This window comes from Colletes gigas, unplaced genomic scaffold, assembly GCF_013123115.1.
Source record: "Colletes gigas isolate AHSC1104 unplaced genomic scaffold, ASM1312311v1 Colletes_gigas_Sc00042, whole genome shotgun sequence".
In the NCBI taxonomy this organism is placed as follows: domain Eukaryota; kingdom Metazoa; phylum Arthropoda; class Insecta; order Hymenoptera; family Colletidae; genus Colletes; species Colletes gigas.
This window is the reverse complement of record NW_025106671.1, coordinates 1,195,225-1,216,887: the sequence shown is the minus strand read 5'-3', so window position 1 is coordinate 1,216,887 and position 21,663 is coordinate 1,195,225. Positions and strand designations below refer to the sequence as shown.

Genomic DNA, 21,663 nt, shown 5'->3' with positions numbered 1-21,663 from the left:
TGCTATAAAATAAATTTTGGAAAGCTATTTTCTATCATTTTTGAAAAGAAATCAAAGAAAAGTGTTGTATTTGTCAAGTTTCATTTTTGAAGGGGTTTTCTATGAAGAAAAATACTAAAAAACAATGAAATTGTCAAATATAACAAATAAATAGTAAAAATATTTATTAAAAACATCGTATACTGCAAAATAAATTTTGAAAAACTACTTTCTACCATTTTTTAAAAGAAAATATAAACAGAGTGCAAAAAAAGTGTTTTATTTGAAAAGTTCCATTTTTGAAGGAATTAGGGAAGGAGAAAAATTCAAAAATCCTAATAAAATTGTCAATTCTGTTAAATAAATAATAAATATACTTATTAAAAACCTCCAATGCTGTAAAATAAATTTTGTAAAGCTATTTTCTACTATTTTTACAAAGAAAATATAAACCAAATACAAGGAAAAGTGTTTTAATTGGAATTTTGCATTTTTGATGGAATTAGGGAAGGAGAAAAATTCTAAAATACTAATAAAATTGTGAATTCTAACAAATAAATAATAAGAATAATTATTTAAAATCTCCAATGCTATAAAATAAATTTTGGAAAGCTATTTTCTATCATTTTTGAAAAGAAATCAAAGAAAAGTGTTGTATTTGTCAAGTTTCATTTTTGAAGGGGTTTTCTATGAAGAAAAATACTAAAAAACAATGAAATTGTCAAATATAACAAATAAATAGTAAAAATATTTATTAAAAACATCGTATACTGCAAAATAAATTTTGAAAAACTACTTTCTACCATTTTTTAAAAGAAAATATAAACAGAGTGCAAAAAAAGTGTTTTATTTGAAAAGTTCCATTTTTGAAGGAATTAGGGAAGGAGAAAAATTCAAAAATCCTAATAAAATTGTCAATTCTGTTAAATAAATAATAAATATACTTATTAAAAACCTCCAATGCTGTAAAATAAATTTTGTAAAGCTATTTTCTACTATTTTTACAAAGAAAATATAAACCAAATACAAGGAAAAGTGTTTTAATTGGAATTTTGCATTTTTGATGGAATTAGGGAAGGAGAAAAATTCTAAAATACTAATAAAATTGTGAATTCTAACAAATAAATAATAAGAATAATTATTTAAAATCTCCAATGCTATAAAATAAATTTTGGAAAGCTATTTTCTATCATTTTTGAAAAGAAATCAAAGAAAAGTGTTGTATTTGTCAAGTTTCATTTTTGAAGGGGTTTTCTATGAAGAAAAATACTAAAAAACAATGAAATTGTCAAATATAACAAATAAATAGTAAAAATATTTATTAAAAACATCGTATACTGCAAAATAAATTTTGAAAAAACTACTTTCTACCATTTTTTAAAAGAAAATATAAACAGAGTGCAAAAAAAGTGTTTTATTTTAAAAGTTCCATTTTTGAAGGAATTAGGGAAGGAGAAAAATTCAAAAATCCTAATAAAATTGTCAATTCTGATAAATAAATAATAAATATACTTATTAAAAACCTCCAATGCTGTAAAATAAATTTTGTAAAGCTATTTTCTACTATTTTTACAAAGAAAATATAAACCAAATACAAGGAAAAGTGTTTTAATTGGAATTTTGCATTTTTGATGGAATTAGGGAAGGAGATAAATTCTAAAATACTAATAAAATTGTGAATTCTAACAAATAAATAATAAGAATAATTATTTAAAATCTCCAATGCTATAAAATAAATTTTGGAAAGCTATTTTCTATCATTTTTGAAAAGAAATCAAAGAAAAGTGTTGTATTTGTCAAGTTTCATTTTTGAAGGGGTTTTCTATGAAGAAAAATACTAAAAAACAATGAAATTGTCAAATATAACAAATAAATAGTAAAAATATTTATTAAAAACATCGTATACTGCAAAATAAATTTTGAAAAACTACTTTCTACCATTTTTTAAAAGAAAATATAAACAGAGTGCAAAAAAAGTGTTTTATTTTAAAAGTTCCATTTTTGAAGGAATTAGGGAAGGAGAAAAATTCTAAAATCCTAATAAAATTGTCAATTCTGATAAATAAATAATAAATATACTTATTAAAAACCTCCAATGCTGTAAAATAAATTTTGTAAAGCTATTTTCTACTATTTTTACAAAGAAAATATAAACCAAATACAAGGAAAAGTGTTTTAATTGGAATTTTGCATTTTTGATGGAATTAGGGAAGGAGAAAAATTCTAAAATACTAATAAAATTGTGAATTCTAACAAATAAATAATAAGAATAATTATTTAAAATCTCCAATGCTATAAAATAAATTTTGGAAAGCTATTTTCTATCATTTTTGAAAAGAAATCAAAGAAAAGTGTTGTATTTGTCAAGTTTCATTTTTGAAGGGGTTTTCTATGAAGAAAAATACTAAAAAACAATGAAATTGTCAAATATAACAAATAAATAGTAAAAATATTTATTAAAAACATCGTATACTGCAAAATAAATTTTGAAAAACTACTTTCTACCATTTTTTAAAAGAAAATATAAACAGAGTGCAAAAAAAGTGTTTTATTTGAAAAGTTCCATTTTTGAAGGAATTAGGGAAGGAGAAAAATTCAAAAATCCTAATAAAATTGTCAATTCTGTTAAATAAATAATAAATATACTTATTAAAAACCTCCAATGCTGTAAAATAAATTTTGTAAAGCTATTTTCTACTATTTTTACAAAGAAAATATAAACCAAATACAAGGAAAAGTGTTTTAATTGGAATTTTGCATTTTTGATGGAATTAGGGAAGGAGAAAAATTCTAAAATACTAATAAAATTGTGAATTCTAACAAATAAATAATAAGAATAATTATTTAAAATCTCCAATGCTATAAAATAAATTTTGGAAAGCTATTTTCTATCATTTTTTAAAAGAAATCAAAGAAAAGTGTTGTATTTGTCAAGTTTCATTTTTGAAGGGGTTTTCTATGAAGAAAAATACTAAAAAACAATGAAATTGTCAAATATAACAAATAAATAGTAAAAATATTTATTAAAAACATCGTATACTGCAAAATAAATTTTGAAAAACTACTTTCTACCATTTTTTAAAAGAAAATATAAACAGAGTGCAAAAAAAGTGTTTTATTTGAAAAGTTCCATTTTTGAAGGAATTAGGGAAGGAGAAAAATTCTAAAATCTTAATAAAATTGTCAATTCTGATAAATAAATAATAAATATACTTATTAAAAACCTCCAATGCTGTAAAATAAATTTTGTAAAGCTATTTTCTACTATTTTTACAAAGAAAATATAAACCAAATACAAGGAAAAGTGTTTTAATTGGAATTTTGCATTTTTGATGGAATTAGGGAAGGAGAAAAATTCTAAAATACTAATAAAATTGTGAATTCTAACAAATAAATAATAAGAATAATTATTTAAAATCTCCAATGCTATAAAATAAATTTTGGAAAGCTATTTTCTATCATTTTTGAAAAGAAATCAAAGAAAAGTGTTGTATTTGTCAAGTTTCATTTTTGAAGGGGTTTTCTATGAAGAAAAATACTAAAAAACAATGAAATTGTCAAATATAACAAATAAATAGTAAAAATATTTATTAAAAACATCGTATACTGCAAAATAAATTTTGAAAAACTACTTTCTACCATTTTTTAAAAGAAAATATAAACAGAGTGCAAAAAAAAGTGTTTTATTTGAAAAGTTCCATTTTTGAAGGAGTATTCAATTTCGTTTCCCCCATAAAAACTCGAAAGCTCGAAAATTTACAATTTTCATAAATTTAAATAACTATATAATAAATTTCATTTTATGAAACGTCCTCATAAATAATTCAACGAATTCTTCAACTTTCTTAATCGACAATTTCAACATTGACAATTTCATTTCCCACCTAAAAGCTTGAAAATTTACAAATTTCATAAATTTAAATAACTATATAATAAATTTCATTTTATGAAACTTCCTCAAAAATAATTCAACGAATTCTTCAACTTTCTTAATCGACAATTTCAACGTTGACAATTTTAACATTGACAATTTCAACGTTGACAGTTTCATTTCCCGCCAAAAAATTCGAAAAATCGAAAATTTACAAATTTCATGAAATTTCATCATTTTGAAATTTTCCAACTTTTAATATAAATTATAATTATCTTAGGTGACAGAAGGTAGCTTTTAACACAACTTTAACGAGTTTCTCGACAACTCGAAACTGAATTACAAATTTCATATACTATAAATAATAAATGAAATAACTATATAATAAATTTCATTTTATGAAACTTCCTCAAAAATAATTCAACAATTCTTCAACTATCTCAATTTCAACGTTGACAATTTTAACGTTGACAATTTCATTTCCCGCCAAAAAATTCAAAAGCTCAAAAATATACAAATTTCATAAAATTACATAATTTCAAATTTTCCAACTTTTAATATAAATTATAATTATCTTAGGTGACAGAAGGGAGCTTTTAACACAACTTTAACGAGTTCCACGACAACTCGAAACCGAATAAAGAATAATCGATGGTCGCATCTCGAAGTCTCGCCACGACCGCGACGGCGTTCAAATAAAATCACAAAATTGATGGTGTAAACGGAATTGAATCGTGTCTTTCGATAAATTCGTCCAGGAACCAACGGGAATCTAATACTCGGTGTAAATTTTAACGGAGAAAACGTCGTTCCAACCAGCAATCGTGTTTCCCTCAAAAAAATGCATTTCATTCGAGCGAACAGGATAACCAAACTAACCAAAATTTCCAAAAGTTAAACAAACTGTGATTTATTTGCTCGTCGAAATAATGCGCTCACGTTACACTCAATCAGGTTAGAATCGATCCCAAAATAGACTTTTTCAATCACGATAAAATATTTTTAAAAAATACAAATCTCTTCTTTACCGACCGATTTTTATTTTTTTTTAACCACTTCAGAAGCTTATTATGAACAATAATGATCACATTAAAGTATAGTGTAACAAAATTTTAAATTCAAAATTAAATCATCGAAAATAAAAATCGATCGATAAAGTCAAAATTATGTAATTATATATAAAAAATAAAACTTTGTTTATTATTTGGTATACATTCATAGTTGAGGTTTGAGTTTTACAAAAAGTTTTGCAAGAAAGTGAATCATGTGTATAAAAATAGTGTTTCATATTAGAGCAATTGACCCTAGTGAATATTCTCTGGAAGATGTAGAATTGTAAAATTTTGTTTCAAAATCTATTTCTATCATTCTCTTTTGCTCATTAGTTGGCAATATTTCGCGATTCTCCACTTGAAACCCCAAGATGTCGAAGGAAGGGGTCACAGAAGACCCAGTCAAGGACACCTCCAAAGAGGATGAATCCGATTACTTGATTCCTGGAATACCAGACGATTCCTCGAGCTCTCTGAAAATAGTCAAGTCCTCGAACGCGTCAAAGACCTCGAAGTCTGCTATTTCGGTAGCAAAAGAGACCTCAAGCATGAGAGGATCAGAATCCTCACGAGGAAGCCAAATTAGGGACCCTGCAAGCTCCCTGAAAATAATCAAATCCTCAAATGCGTCAAAGACCTCCAAGATCGAGTCTTCCATTTCAGTATTAAAAGAGACCTCAAGCACCAAGGGATCAACAAATGGAGGGAGCCACAATGACGAGGTAGCTTTGGACGACCAGTCAAAGCTGAGTGGAATAGTGGAAATATCTCAGGAACTATCGTTGGGCGGGAAGAAATCGTCCCTGGACAAGTTGGACCAAGGTCAAAGGCCAAGGATCAACAGATTGCATCGTCAATGTCAGCGTCGATTCCGCGAGATGATCGGTAAAAGGGAGATCAAGAACGAGGAGCTGGTGAAGCAACAGGGGGATCTGAAGCAACGACTGAACATTCTGGAGTGCTCGATGCCAGCTGTGATGGTGTGGAACATCTGGAGAATGTCCCAGGGTGCATCAGTCCCTAGCATCCAGAGAGTCCTGGAGAAGCAGTTCCAGGGACCAGCTTCTGGGGAGGTGTACTGCCCCAGCACACCCAGTAGACACTTCGATTGCAGAGTCAGGGAGATAGAGGCAGAGAGGAAGCAGGCACAGAAGAGAGTGGAGGAGGCAAGGACACTCTGGGCTGAGAAGATGGCTGCGTTGGAGGAGAGAGAGAAGAGGCTAGAAGAGGCCAAGAAGAGGCAGGAGGAGCAGAAACTGAGGATTCAGGAGCTGACTGCTGAGGTACAGAAGCTCAAGGAGGCCAAGAGTGTCGAGGATGATGACGATGCTTGCACTGCTGGTGAGCTTTACTCAATCTTAAATCATCATCACTAGGTAGCTTCTCATACTAACTCAGAACTATACTCGTCAAAAGGTGACTGTGGGGTGATAGAGTGCAGGAAGAAGTGGCTGGAGAAGGTCCCCAGCAACGCGTCCATAAAGTCCACGGACGTGATGTGCCTGGAGAAGCTCCAGCAGCTGGCGGAGGCTGAGCTCAACATGAAGAGGCAAATAGCAGACTTGGAGCGTCGAGAGGAGGACTACATGAGGACCCTCCAGCAGGCAGACGAGCTCTGGGCGAAGCTCGAGGGCGATGCAGCTGGAACTTTGCAAGAGCAACTGTCCAGCAAGACAGCAGCCAATCAACAGATGGCTGATCGTATCTGCCAGCTGGAGGACGAGCTGGAGAAGCTGAGGGCCAGGATGGCAACTTGCAGATCCCAGCTGGAGAAGTTCATGAGCATAGAGAAGATCGAGGCTCTGATAGGCAGGGATGACGACTTCGCTGACGTCGTTGACGAGGCTGCTGAGGCTCTAGTCTCCACCTTAACCAGAACCATAGGTGGGGACGATGATTTCGCTGATGTGGATGAGAAGGACGTGCTGTACAAGGGGGAGACCGCTGACAGGGAGACCCTGGCGAGACCTGAGGTGGGCGAGGCTGGACTGGCCATCCACCCGGAGGACTTTGACGTTGAGGAGCAGAAGCTGATGGAAGCAGCGGACTATCTGGCTAGATTAGGGTCATTGTCAGCGTTGGACGCTGATGACGACTATGTCTGCCCTCCAGAGGCTGCCTGCCAGGGCCTGGTGGACACAGAAACTGGCCTGACTGAGGAGGAGATGACTGCTTTGAGGGAGAACCGTGTCACTGCTAGGGAGCTGCTGGAGAGGGAGATGGCTAAGATCGAGGGAAGAGAGATAGGCTTGGAGGTGCCAGGTTACAGGGTGGTGAAAGGGGAAACTGAGGGTCCTGGTGTTGCTTTGGTGGGTGAGGAGGCTCCTGAGGAGTTCCAGGGAGAAGTCCTTTACGAGGAGGGGATGATTGAAGGAGATATCCTTAAGGAAGATGGGGTGACAGGTTCACCAGTTGAGGAGACTGATGGCGTAGAGGCTGGTGAACCCCCTGGTGATCAAATCCTTGTGTTGAGGGAGGATATGGTAGCCTGGCAGGGCAATGTTTCTGTGATTCGTAGAACAATAATGGTAACCCCAATTTTTAGACTATTTTAAGCTGTTGGATGACTGTTTTGTCTTTGGTTGAGGACTAATCCTTGGTTCTCGTGTTTAGAAGTGTCCAGAGTGCCTCGTGGTGAAGGAGGACGCTGACATCTTGAGGCAGATGCTTGCACAGTACACTGGAGTAAGTGTGAATGTAATATACAGGGTCTTTCTGTGAAGTGTCTTTGTCTGAGCACCAATGCTTTCAGACCCAAGTGAAGGAATCAGTGGAGGAGGTGACTGTGAAAAAGGAACCCGACGAGGAAATGGCTCCGATGGAATCCGCAGAAATTGAAGTAAAAGTCGCGTCGGAGGACGAGGCGGTGGCAGAAATTGAGGAAGTCGAGGTAAAAGTGGCGGAGGCGGGGGATGAGGCGGTGGTAATAGCAGAAGAAATAGAAAAAGAAGCCACGTTGTCAGAAATCGAAGCTCCTGCGATCGAAGTGGAACCAACGGGTGCAAAAAGTGAGGTAGAAATTGAGGAGGAGCCCGCAACAGCAATGGAGGTCGATGAAGCAGCGATACAGGAAGTAGAGGTAATAGAATCTTCCCTGGAAATGGACATGGTCAAAGATCATGAAGACGAAGTACCAGTTCAAATCCTGGACGAGGAGGAGTCTGAATTAATAGAAGAAGTGGAAGCTAGAGAAGCAGTTGAGCAAGCACCAGGTCCAGAAGCTGACATAGCAGAGAAGAAAGAGGATACTGAAGAGGAAGTACAACCAGAAGAGGAGGCAGAAGTGGTAGGAAAAGTGAAAGAAAAGGAAGAGATTGGAATAGAAGAGTTATTGCGTCGAAAGCAAAAGGAGTTGGAAGCAAAGGAGTTGGAAGCAAAGGAGGAAAAGGTGTCAGTGCCTGTGAGGGAAGTAGAAGTTGAAGTTGAGGTGGTAGATGAGGAGATACCAGTGGAGACAGAAGAGAAGGTGGAGATTGAAGTGAAAGTTCTGCCAAAGAAGGAAGATACACCAGTGATAGAGGGGGAGCAAGAAGGAGAAGTGAGGGCTATAGTGGAGAAGGAAGAGATAAAAGACGTTGATGTGGAGGTAGTGCCGGGGAAAAAGGATATACCAGAACCTGAGGAAGAGGTCCAAGTAGACGTTGAGGTCAAGAGAGTAACAATAGAGGAAGAAATAGCTGCTCCAGAGGAAGAAGTAGAAGTGGACGTTGGGGTCAAGAGAGTACCAATAGAGGAAGAAATAGCTGCTCCAGAGGAAGTAGACGTTGAGGTCAAGAGAGTAGCAGTGGAGGAAGACATTCCAGGTCCAGAAGAGGAAGAAGAAGTTGACGTTGAGGTCAAGAGAGTAGCAGTGGAGGAAGACATTCCAGGCCCAGAAGAGGAAGAAGAAGTAGACGTTGAGGTCAAGAGAGTAGCAGTGGAGGAAGACATTCCAGGTCCAGAGGAAGAGGAAGAAGACGTTGACGTTGAGGTAGGGCCGGAGAAAAAGGATATACCAGAGGCAGGAGAAGAGGAAGAGGAAGAAGTAGAAGTGGATGTTGAGGTCAAGAGAATAGCAGTTGAGGAAGAAACACCACCTCAAGAAGAAGTAATTGAAGTAGACGTTGAGGTCAAGACAGTACCAGAGGAGGAAGAAGTACCTGGTCCAGAGGAAGAAGAAGAAGTAGACGTTGAGGTCAAGATACTACCAGCTCCAGAAGAGATACCAGCTCCAGAAGAAGAAGAAGAAGTGGACGTTGAAGTGGAGATACTACCAGAGGAGGAGGAAGTTCCAGAAGAAGAAAAGGAAGAAGTGGACGTTGAAGTGAAGGTACTACCTGAGGAGGAAGAAGAACCAGAGCCAGTAGAAGAAGAAGAAGAAGAAGAACGAGTGGACGTTGAAGTGGAGGTAATACCAGAGAAGGAAGTGGAGGCAGAGGCTGAAGAAGAAGATGAAGAAGAGGTGGAGGTTGAAGTGGAAGCAAAAGAAGATGAAGTGGTGGAAGTAGCGATCGAAGAAGTGGAGGAAGGTGTTATTGAGGAGCCAGAGGTGGCAATTTCGGAGGAGCCAGTGATCGTAGCCCCTGAGATTGCAATCAGCGAAGAGGATGAGCTTCCTTGCGTTTGCGAGGAAGCACCCAGCGTCTCGTCGGGAACTTCTCCCGTGGAGATGGACGAAACTATACTTCCTTGCGTATGCGAGGACGCCCCTTGTATTCCGGAAATGTTCCCCGCAGCCAAAGTGGACAAGTTTTCGTTGACTTGTATTTGCGAGGGAACTCCTAGAATTTCGATGGAAGACGCTGCTGTCGGGGCTGAGAAGCCTCTTCAGGTCATCTTGATAGCGGAAACTCTGCCAGAAGTTAGTGTTTTTCGCAAAAATATTTGCAGGTCTCTTTGTTATCGAACATTTAACGTGTTTAATATTTTTCTATTTGAAAACTACAATTTTTTATTAAATTCATTTTCATTAAGTCATTAGTCGTGTAAAATGGTAGAACGAAAAGTGATATTTGACAATTTTTTTTGGGGCAGCATAAAGGTTTGATGAAATGGTTTTCGCCATTTTCCACATATATTCTTTAACATTTTAAAGATAATTGTTAAGTTTTATCGACTTTGGGTGAAATAATAAATGTTATTCCTGTCCTGGCGTGAGGTCAGGCATTTATTTTCTTTGAGCTGGATTAAAAAATCGACCGACATTTTGTTTATAATAGTACTAAGCGTCATATGAAGTAACATGTTTGATAGTAATAATTATTTACACTGTGTTTATTGGACAATTGAATCAGAAATTTACTGCAAGAATCAGTTTTTTGACCACCTAGGCCATGTCGATTTTTGTTGAAAATTAGTTTTCGATTTTTAATTAGTTTGTTTGACGCTGTAGGGAAATGTTGTATAATACTTTTTTATTGGTATGAATGAGCTCTACTTCAGAAATAAATTTCAATCAAATCCATTCACTATTGCAGGAGTTGTAGCAGTTTGAAAATTCAACATTTTTTATGGTGTCTTTCTCATTTTATGGGGTTAAGGAATAACTTTTTCAACATTCTTAGAATTTCTAAATATTCTTCACCAAAATACGCGTTGTTTGCCGTTTGAAACATTAAAATCCTTCAATCCGTTCAGAAGTTATGTAATTTTAAAGATATGCATGAAATTTCTGAGAAACTTTTAGGGTCAGGCATTATGGTTTCGGTAATGAATTTTTTTCTCGAAAATCCGTAGGATTTCGAGGGTATGTCTATTCACCAAAAGTGATTGTAATTAACCCCCGCATCTAAAAATATTTTTTCCAGAATAATTTTAAAATGGGGAATCCTTATATTCATGGTCAGGCATTATGGTTTTAATAATTAATTTTTTTCTTGAAACTGAGTAGGAATTCGAGGGTATATCTATTCACCAAAAGTAATTGTAATTGACCCCAGCATCTAAAAATAATTTTTCCAGAATGATTTGAAAATGGGGAATCATTATATTCATGGTCAGGCATTATATTTTCAGAAAAGAATTTTTTTCTCGAAATTGCGTAGGATTTCGATGGTACGTCTATTCAGCAAAAATGATTGTAATTGATCCCCGCATCTAAAAATATTTTTTCCAGAACGATTTGAAATAATAAATGTTATTCCTTATATCGATGCCATTGATCGTAATGCAGCATTTTTTTCCTTTGATCTAGAATAAAAAATCGACCGACATTTTGTTCATAACAGTACTACGCATCATATGAACTAAAATCCCCCTCAAAAAATCAAAAATTGTCAAAGATACATGGCTCTGAACACAAAAAAATGATTCTTCCAATAAATTTCTAATTTAATCATGCAATAAACATAGTTTAAATAATTATTATTACCTAAGCTGTTAGTTCACACAACCTGTAGTACTGTTATGAACAAAATGTCCTTCAATTTTTCACTCTATATCAAAAAAAAAAAATCCAAAACTGCACATAAGGAATAACTCATTCAACAATTTATTGTTTCATCCAAAGTCGATAAAACTTAACGAAAAAAAAGTATTTGTATCCTAAAATGTTAAAGAATATTTATAAAAAATGGAGAAAAGTTTCATCGAACCCTTATGCTCCAAAAAAAATTGTCAAATATCACATTTTACATGAATCTTCCCCCCTAAATTAATAACTAAACTGTGAATCTTTATGCAAATTAATATTTTTATATGTGTGTTAAACAATTCATTTATTAGATGTGTACAAAACTTTAAACAAAAATATCTCAAAAACGAAGATCCAAGGCAAAAAAATATACTAGTGTCTTTAGATCCTAGGTCTACTATACTATAACTAGCATTTGCTATCGTTTCAAAAGCAATTTCCACACCTACAACGTACCCCTCCCCCTCCCCCCCAAGTGTATTCCATCTCTGAGAATAAAAATTCCCCACAAATGCATAAACATTCACAGTCTATAGTCTTTCTTTAACACCCAAATTGCCAGACTCCAATACCCCAATCTCTACCCTCAGGAGCCACCACCAAAAATGGACATCGTCCAAACAGAGATAACCCAAACAGAGATCAGTCAGCTAGAGATCACCAAAACCACCATGCAAGTGATAACTCAAACAGTCTCAGACGTGGAGACTCAAACGCCCTCTACCTCAAAGGTGCTCAAGCGCGCCACTCAGCCTAAGATCACAACCAGCACCACGGTGGACCTAGAGCCACAGATCATGGAGCACCTGACCCGCTGGAAGAAGATCTCCAAGGACCCGTCAGCGACCCTATCGGTCACAGTGAGCTCCCAGACGGAGAAATCTAGCTTCCTTCGGATACTCCAGACCCTGAAAGCCAGCGGGGTCTACTCAAAACTGGGCCAGGAGCAGGAGCTCAGATCCGTCCAGTATGGGAAGAGGACAGAGGAGACGGAGGCACTATGCAACTGCTGCATGTGCGGGAAGACTGTGCCTGGGAATACACCGTTGGATTCGAGATCCTCCTCCATAGAGGAGAGCTCATCAGTGATGAGGATCCTGGCGGCCCTGCCAGTGTCTGGCAGACCTGCGTCCCTTGGGACGGACCAGGCGGTGCAGCACGAGACCGTCTGCCCCGTGTGCAAGATAAAGCGGCTGCAGATGTCGCTGCGAGCGCCAGACTCGCAGCGACAGTTACCGACGGTGGTAAAGAAGACCACGCGGGACCAACAAGTCACCGCTAGCGTGCAGTCCTCGAGGAGACCGTCGGTGCAGTCCTACAAGCAAAAGACGGACCAGAGCTGTATGGTGAGGATGACGAAGGTCAAAATCGAGAAGACGAGGCGGATAGACGTGGTGATCGAGACGGTGAACGTGGAAACGAGCGCACTAGGGACGGAGGGGACGCAAGAGGAGGAGAAAGGGGAACGCAAGATGGAGGACGAGGAGTCTCTGGGCTGTGTGTGCAGCGCTGTGATAGAGACTGAGCCTGGAGTGGTGAAGAAAGTGCGCTGTGCATGCGGGGATCCAGACTGATCTGCATATTCAGTGTGTCCTGGGGAACAGCTGGGGGCTGAGGAAATGGAATATCGGAACGTTGCACCGGGGATTTACCGTGGGTTAGACCATCTGTTTTTAAAATGTGCATCTCGTTGGGAAGTTGTTATTTGTGTCTTTGACATTATTGAATATCTGCGTTTAATATTTTATATTGTTAGGGACATTTTTAGTGGGAGATTATGGAGACCAAAATGAAATGAAAATTGGGAATACCTATTTGTTGACTGAGGCTTTTTTGGAAAGTTATTAACATTTAGACACTATATCCAATGTATTTTTTTTGCACATTTTTGGGGGGCTCTAGAGCCCTATTAAGAGGCATTGTTTGCATTTTGAAGCATTAAAGTAGGTCCAGGAGTTCAAGGGAATTCATGGTCAGGCATTTTATTTTCAGTAATGAACTTTTTTCTCGAAAGTGGGTAGGATTTTGGGGGTATCTCTATTCACCAAAAATTATTGTAATTGACCCTAGAATCGAGTATAATTTTTCCACAATGATTTGAAATTTTTTAGATTTTTCGAAAAATTTGTCCATCTACTCGAATTTTTTTCTCGAAAATGCGCAGGATTTCGTGAATAACTGTAATTACCAAAAATGATTGTAATTGGCCCCTGCAACCGAAAATAATTTTTTTAGAAGAATTTGAAACTTTTAAATTTTAGGGGAATCGCCATTCATGGTCAGGCATTTTATTTTCAGTAATGAATTTTTTTCTCGAAAGTGGGTAGGATTTTGGGGGTATCTATATTCACCAAAAATGATTGTAATTGACCCTAGAATCGAGTATAATTTTTCCACAATGATTTGAAATTTTTTAGATTTCTCGAAAAATTTGTCCATCTACTCGAATTTTTTTCTGGAAAATGCGTAGGATTTCAGGGGTATGTGTATTAAACAAAATTGTTTGTAACTGACCCCTGCAACCAAAAATAATTTTTATAGAACGATTTGAATTTTTATTTCTTCACCGAAAAATTTAGGCCCTGTCGATATTTCTTAAAAATTCGTTTTTGATTTTTAATAAATTTAGTTGACGTGCTACAGAAATGTTGTTTAGTACTTTTTTTGTAGGTATCTATGAACTCTACTTCCTCCCAAAATTTCATTGAAATACATTCACTATTGTAGGAATTATGATCGTTTGAAAATTGAACAATTTTTATGGGGATTTTGTAATTTTGCGGGGTTAAAGATCAATTTTTCGAATATTTTTGGAAGATCTACATATTCTTCATTAAAATACGCGTCGTTTGCATTTTTGAACATTAAAATCGTCCAATCCGTTCAGAAGTTATGACGTTTTAAAGATACGCATGAAATTTTAGGGAAGCATTGATATTATATATTATATATTATATATTTATATTATAGGTCAGGCATTATATTTTCAGGAAGGAATTTTTTTCTCGAAAGTGGGTAGGATTTTGGGGGTATCTATATTCACCAAAAATTATTGTAATTGATCCCTGCAACCGAGTATAATTTTTCCAGAATGATTTGAAAAAGAGGAATCATTATATTCATGGTCAGGCATTATATTTGCGAAAAAGAATTTTTTTCTCGAAACTGCGTAGGATTTCGATGGTACGTCTATTCACCAAAAGTGATTGTAATGGACCCCCGCATCTAAAAATATTTTTTCCAGAATAATTTGAAAATGGGGAATCACTATATTCATGGTCAGGCATTATATTTGCGAAAAAGAATTTTTTTCTCGAAACTGCGAAGGATTTCGATGGTACGTCTATTCACCAAAAGTGATTGTAATTGATCCCCGCATCTAAAAATATTTTTTCCAGAACGATTTGAGAAAGAGGAATCATTATATTCAAGGTCAGACATTATATTTTCGGAAAAGAATTTTTTTCTCGAAACTGCGAAGGATTTCGAGTATACGTCTGTTCACCAAAAGTGATTATAATTGACCTCCACACCCAAAAATAATTTTTTCAAAACAATTTGAAACTTTTTAATAACTTTTTAACCAAGCCTCAATCATGAAATTGATATTCTTGATTTTTGTCTTATTTTAACCCCCAGAATCTCTCATTAAAATTTTCCCCAGGGGTACCAATAGGGTTTTCTTCTTGTAAGAACAACTTTTAGACATTTTTACCAACATCACAAGCGTATAAAAATTTCTCAAAGTGAATATTTTGTTTTTCTAGTCATTCCTGCAACCTGGATCCAGTTGATCCGTATTACGATCACGAATATCAGGTTTCTACGCAAAGATACGGTTGAGAATGACTCGAGGTTGCTTTCCAGCCAGAAATAGTGCACTTTGTACGATCCTTTGGCAACGATAGCGCTCGTGCTAATGCTCGCCAGGCAGTGATACGTCTTCCGTGATCCAAAAACGTAGGTACAAAGGGGGTATTCGCCAGAGGTGCGCGTACGTAACATGAATGAAGAAACCGAACCTCGAGAGGAACGAACGCACTCAACAAAAGCTTTCGACCGAACGAACGCGAAGATAGAATCGAAGATGGATGCGACAAAGGAAATGGTATGTAATTTCCAATAATGTGGCCGACTCAATGGTACTCTTCTAAAATCAATAGAGAGGCTCCATTGTAGGAGAGAATGGTAGTCCTTTCATCTGCCGGATGCGTAATAGAATCAGCTATCGAAATAAAATTAAATTTCAACGTCCAAAACACCTGTGTCCGAGTCCCATAATAATTTGTAATTTCTTTCTCTGTTCGAACTATTATATGAAGAGAGAGCCGATTTTTATGTTCGCGCAAAACTCAAGACCTATTGAACCGATCTTCCTCAAATTTTGACACGTTATTTCTGCATACTCTAGGACGGGCATAGGCTATGTAGCATGTCTCAGAAGCGCGTTATTAACATGTAATTTATATGCAAAGATTTCATGTGTACGACTGTTTGGCAGACCACGTGACCCCTGTATACGACAGTCTACTTGCGCGCGCATGCGCGTATTCGGCCCGCGCGATACCTCGCCCGTAGCAGTGCTGCGATGTTACCGCCAGGTGGCGAAGCTTCTCGAGCGCTTTCTCGCGAGAGAATTGCATTATCGTGGAAATATACGTCAGGACGATCGTCTGGTCATAAATTGCTTTTGCACAAGGTCGGGTTAGGTCTGGGTTATTTGTAATGAAGTCGTGTGTACATTTTTACGATTAAAGGTGATAAAAAATTTGATTGTTTGTGGCTCTGTTTTGTTAAGGAATTTTTTTCTTCAAGGTTTTGTGAAACTTCTTTGGGGATTGAGAATCCATTTGGCCTCTCAGATTGGATTCACAAAAAATTAGATATAATTTTAATTTTAAAATTAATTTTTTTATTATTATTCAATTATTTTTTGGTTATGAAACATACATATATATTAAATGATATAATTTTTATTATTAAATTGAAATTTATTTATAGTTATTGATAATTTTTAGTGGATATTTTTTGATTTTTAATAAATTTGTTTGGCGCTGTACAGGAAATTTTGTTCAATACTATTTTGTAGGTACCCATGAGTACTAACTGAGAAAAAAATTTCATTGAAATATATTCACTATTGTAAGAGTTATGGCCGTTTGAAAATTCAATAATTTTTCCAACATTTTTGGAATTTTTAAATATTTCTCGCCAAAATACGCGTTGTTTGCATTTTGAAGCATTGAAATCCTTCAATCCGTTAAGAAATTATGGAATTTTAAAGATACGCATCAAATTTGGGGGGAAATATTTATGGTCAGGCATTATGGTTTTGGTAATGAATTTTTTTCTCGAAATTGCGTGGGATTTCGGGGGTATGTCTGTTGACCAAAAATGATCATAATTGACCACTGCAACCGAATATAATTTTTCCAGAATGATTTGAAATTTTTTAATTTTGTCCAAAAATTTGTCCATCTATTCGAATTTTTTTCTCAAAACTGCGTAAAATTTCGGGGGCATGTCTATTCACCTAAAATGATTGTAATTAACCCCTGCATCCGAAAATAATTTTTTTAGAACAATTTGAAACTTTTCAATTTCGCCCAATTTCGGGGGGAAGTGTCATTAGTGGTCAGGCATTATACTTTCAGTAATGAATTTTTTTCTCGAAAGTGAGTAGGATTTCGGGGATATGTCTATTGACCAAAAATGATCATAATTGACCACTGCAACCGAATATAATTTTTTCAGAATGATTTGAAAATGGGAAGTCACTATAATCATGGTCAGACATTATACCTTCAGTAATGAATTTTTTTCTCGAAAGTGCGTAGGATTTAGGGGATATGTCTATTGATCAAAATTGATCATAATTGACCCCTGCAACCGAAAATAATTTTTTTAGAACAATCTGAAGCTTGAAACTCGCCCAATTTCAGGGGAATCGTCATTCATGGATCAGGCATTATACTTTTACTAACGAATTTTTTTCTCGAAAATGCGTACGATTTCAAGAATATGTCTAATCACCAAAATTGATCATAATTGACCCCTGCATCCGAAAATAATTTTTTTAGAACAATTTGAAACTTTAAATTCGTCCAATTTCAGGGGAATCGTCATTTATAGGTCAGACATTATACTTTCACTAACGAATTTTTTTTTCAAAAGTGCGTAGGATTTCGAGGATATGTCTATTGACCAAAAATGATCATAATGGACGCCTGCATCCGAAAATAATTTTTTTAGAACAATTTGAAACTTTAAATTCGTCCAATTTCAGGGGAATCGTCATTTATAGGTCAGACATTATACTTTCACTAACGAATTTTTTTTTCAAAAGTGCGTAGGATTTCGAGGATATGTCTATTGACCAAAAATGATCATAATGGACGCCTGCATCCGAAAATAATTTTTTTAGAACAATTTGAAACTTCAAATTTGCCCAATTTCAGGGGAATCGTAATTCATGGGTCAGGCATTATACTTTCACTAACGAATTTTTTTCTCGAAAACGCGTAGGATTTCAAGAATATGTCTAATCACCAAAATTGATCATAATCGACCCCTGCAACCGAAAATATTTGTTCCAGACGATTTGAATATCTTCCAAGACGATTTAGATCGAATCGGATCGAGACTTTCGTCGTTTCGTACGCGTGGCCTTGAAAATTGTCTCGTTAAAACAGCCTGGGTAATTTGCACATTAATAGAACACCGCGATAGTACAGGAATTCTCGCAGAAACGTCGGTATCTCCATGATTCACGAGATTTCGTTACCGCATAGATCACCAACGTGGGTTTGGCACGGCACGATTACAATTTGTCGCCAAACCGAAGTGAAACAAGTCCAAATAGACGTCGTCTGCGCTTTCAATGCGATACTGAAATAATCGGATTGTCCGACCAGAATGTTGACAGTCCCCCCCCATCCCCCTGTGAGTCGCGATGATTTATTAGGACGTTATTTTTGGGCGGACTTGAAACTCCGTCGCTATGAAACCGGACGTTGCTGAAACATTGTGAAACCTGAACGCGTTGATAGAGAAATGTTCTTTGAGAAGTTTAAACGACTGGTCAGTTTGTTCGTATAATTGGAATCGTAAGATTCGTAATTGGTGGTCAGTTGTTTTATTTTATGGGAAATTTTTATTATTGCTATTTGGGGTTGTATTATTCAGAGTGGCCATTTTTTAGATAATATTGATAATTGAAAAAATGAATTATCTTGAATTTTGTGATCGTTTCCAATCGCTCTCCTTAATTTAGTAAGTCTTAATAATTTAGTCTTTAATTTTATTAGTAAAAATATGAATTTGTATGGAGATCTGAAGTCTAATTTTAAGGTTAAGTTTCATTTAATTATATGTTGACGAAAATGTTTATGCAAATAATAATATTTATGAAAATTTCGTTCCATAAAACAGTGTGGATTCCAAATCTCGAATTTTGATATAATATTACTATTTGTTTCGAAGTATAAATTGTTAATGTTGATATGTTTTAGAAATCTCCCAAAATTGACAAATTTCATTTGTTTTCAATTTAATTAGAAATTTTACCCTCGTCAATTTTGAAATTTCAATTTTATGGGACAAACTAATATTGATTTATGTCTATGTCAAATTTTTATCAACTGTTGATGTTGATATGTTTAGAATTTTAGAAATCCCCCAAAGCTGACAAATTTCATTTGTTTTCAATTAAATTAGAAATTTTAGTATTGATCATTATCTATATCAAATTTTTATCAACTGTTGATGTTAGTATATTTAGAAATTTAGAAATCCCCCAAAACTGACATTTCATTTGGTTTCACTTAAATTTGAAATTTTACCCTCGTCAATTTCAAAATATCAACCTTAGATAGAGGACAATCTAATATTGATCAATATCTATATCAAATTTTTATCTGCTGTTAATGTTGATTTGTTTAGAATTTTAGAAATCCCCCAAAACTGACAAATTTCATTTGTTTTCAATTAAATTGTCGTCAATTTCAAAATATCAACCTTAGAGGACAATTGAATATTGATCATTATCTATGTCAAATTTTTATCAACTGTTGATGTTAGAATGTTTAGAATTTTAGAAATCCCCCAAAGCTGACAAATTTCATTTGTTTTCAATTAAATTAGAAATTTTAGTATTGATCATTATCTATATCAAATTTTTATCAACTGTTGATGTTAGTATATTTAGAATTTCAAAAATCCCCCGAAACTGACATTTCATTTGTTTTCAATTTAATTAGAAATTTTACAGTCGTCAATTTCAAAATATCAACCTTAGAGGACAATTGAATATTGATCAGTATCTATGTCAAATTATTATCAACTGTTGATGTTAGTATGTTTAGAATTTTAGAAATCCACCAAAACTGACATTTCATTTGTTTTCAATTAAATTACAAATTTTACCCTCGTCAATTTCAAAATATCAATCTAATATTGATAAAATTTATATCAATTATTAATATCAGTCTGTTCAACCCTTTAGTGGACTCTCAATCTCTAATCTAAATTATTATACTTAATATTAATTTTTACCTAAATTTGTAAACGTGAAAATCAACTTTCCTTCAACAAAGCATTTAAAAAACAATCTAATGGAGGATTACATAAATTTTCAAATAATAAAATTTACAATTATTAGTTTCATCCCCCTAAGCGTCACAATTTCAAAAATGCCCTAAACTGAAAAATTTAACATTAAGGAACATTATCCTCCTCAAATTAAAAATACCAAACTCAAATCTCAATCCAATATTTCACCTCGATTATCCCCCACCCTAAATCCATCCCAAACCCCACCATGAACGAAACATGGTAGCATGATCCAGATGGACACCTCAGCGAGTGAGCAATCGATGCTCGAAGCAACAAGTAACCCCAGGACTCAAGGTTTCCCACAGACTCCACGACTCTCGACACGTCCTGGTTACTTTGAATCCCCCTAGTTCCCAAATTCCCTAGCAAAGTAACGTTGCTGGACTCACCGAACGTTGGCCAGAGTGTGTCTACGCGACCTCAGATTGTGGTAGCCGCGCAGCTCACCGATGCTCCCTTGCTCGGCCTGCATCCTGGCCTGCGCAGTCGCGGCTGCGGTAGCGATCACGTGATGCTGGTGTATCGGCGCGCCAGCTGTCGTGATGCTTCTGCGCGATCGCCAACCTGTTCTGCTACTGCCGCCGCCGCCTCCGCCGCCGCTTGGTGTCGGCGATTTCTTCTGGTACGACCTGGAAGAGATTCGCAACGCCGCCAACGCCGACGACCGACGTCCAATTTCACAAGTTCGGAGGTATGTAAGATTTTAAGCACGGACCACTCGTTTCTTTGATCGTCTTGGTATTCCCCTGAATTTTTTACGCAAGCTTGAACGACGTTTTAAACAGCAGATTGTCAATAGTTATTGATCGTGACGAATATACTCGTCATGATACAAAATTTTGGATTTTTTTTTTGTGACGAGTATACTCGTCAGAAGTAGTTACCTTAAATTGTTGTATAAGACATCAATTTTGCACTTTTTTCATGACGAGTATACTCGTCATAATACAAAATATTGCAGTTTTGTTTTGTGACGAGTATACTCGTCAGAAGCGGGTAACTTAAATTGTTGTATAAGACATCAATTTTGCACTTTTTTCATGACGAGTATACTCGTCATAATACAAAATATTGCAGTTTTTTTTGTGACGAGTATACTCGTCAGAAGCAGTTAAGTGAAATTGTTGTATGACACATCAATTTTGCACTTTTTTCATGACGAGTATACTCGTCATAACACACAAAGTTTGTACTTTATTCATGACGAGTATACTCGTCAGCTTTGATTATCTCGTTTTTTCCCTGAGCTGATAACTGACGTAATCTTGGACGAGATTTTAACGATTTTGTTGAAGGGAATGGTAGACGTTTACGAAAAATAATTCATACTATATGTGGTTTTTTTTATGTTAATTATTTGTAAACTTTTGTTTGTTTCTTTCATTTCGACGGGCCTGAAGATATTTCAGGCATCTTGAAGTTTACGAATATATTTCAGTTTTCACTGTAATTGCAATTTAAACTGCAAATTGTCACTACTTATTAGTCGTGACGAATATACTCGTCATAATACAAAATTTTGCACTTTTTTTATGACGAGTATAGTCGTCAGGAGCGGTTGATTTAAATTGTTACTACTTATTACTCGTGAAGAATATACGAGTCATAACACATAAATTTTGCATTTTTTTCATGACGAATATACTCGTCATAACACACAAATTTTGCATTTTTTTTATGACGAGTATATTCACTAGTCACTGCTCATAATTCATGACGAATTTACTCGTCATAACACACAAATTTTGTACTTTTTT

The 21,663-nt window shown here is 35.4% G+C and overlaps 1 protein-coding gene across 1 annotated transcript in view; it reads right to left on the bottom strand.

Moving 5' to 3' along the window:
- LOC122402960 (cAMP-specific 3',5'-cyclic phosphodiesterase) overlaps positions 1–20,312 on the bottom strand; it is a 437,543-nt gene extending 417,231 nt beyond the window's left edge. Inside the window, exon 1 of the mRNA XM_043406183.1 lies at positions 20,296–20,312. The gene's annotated coding sequence lies outside the window, so the exon portion shown is untranslated. The remainder of the gene's footprint in view (positions 1–20,295) is intronic.
- Positions 20,313–21,663: the final 1,351 nt, after the last annotated feature.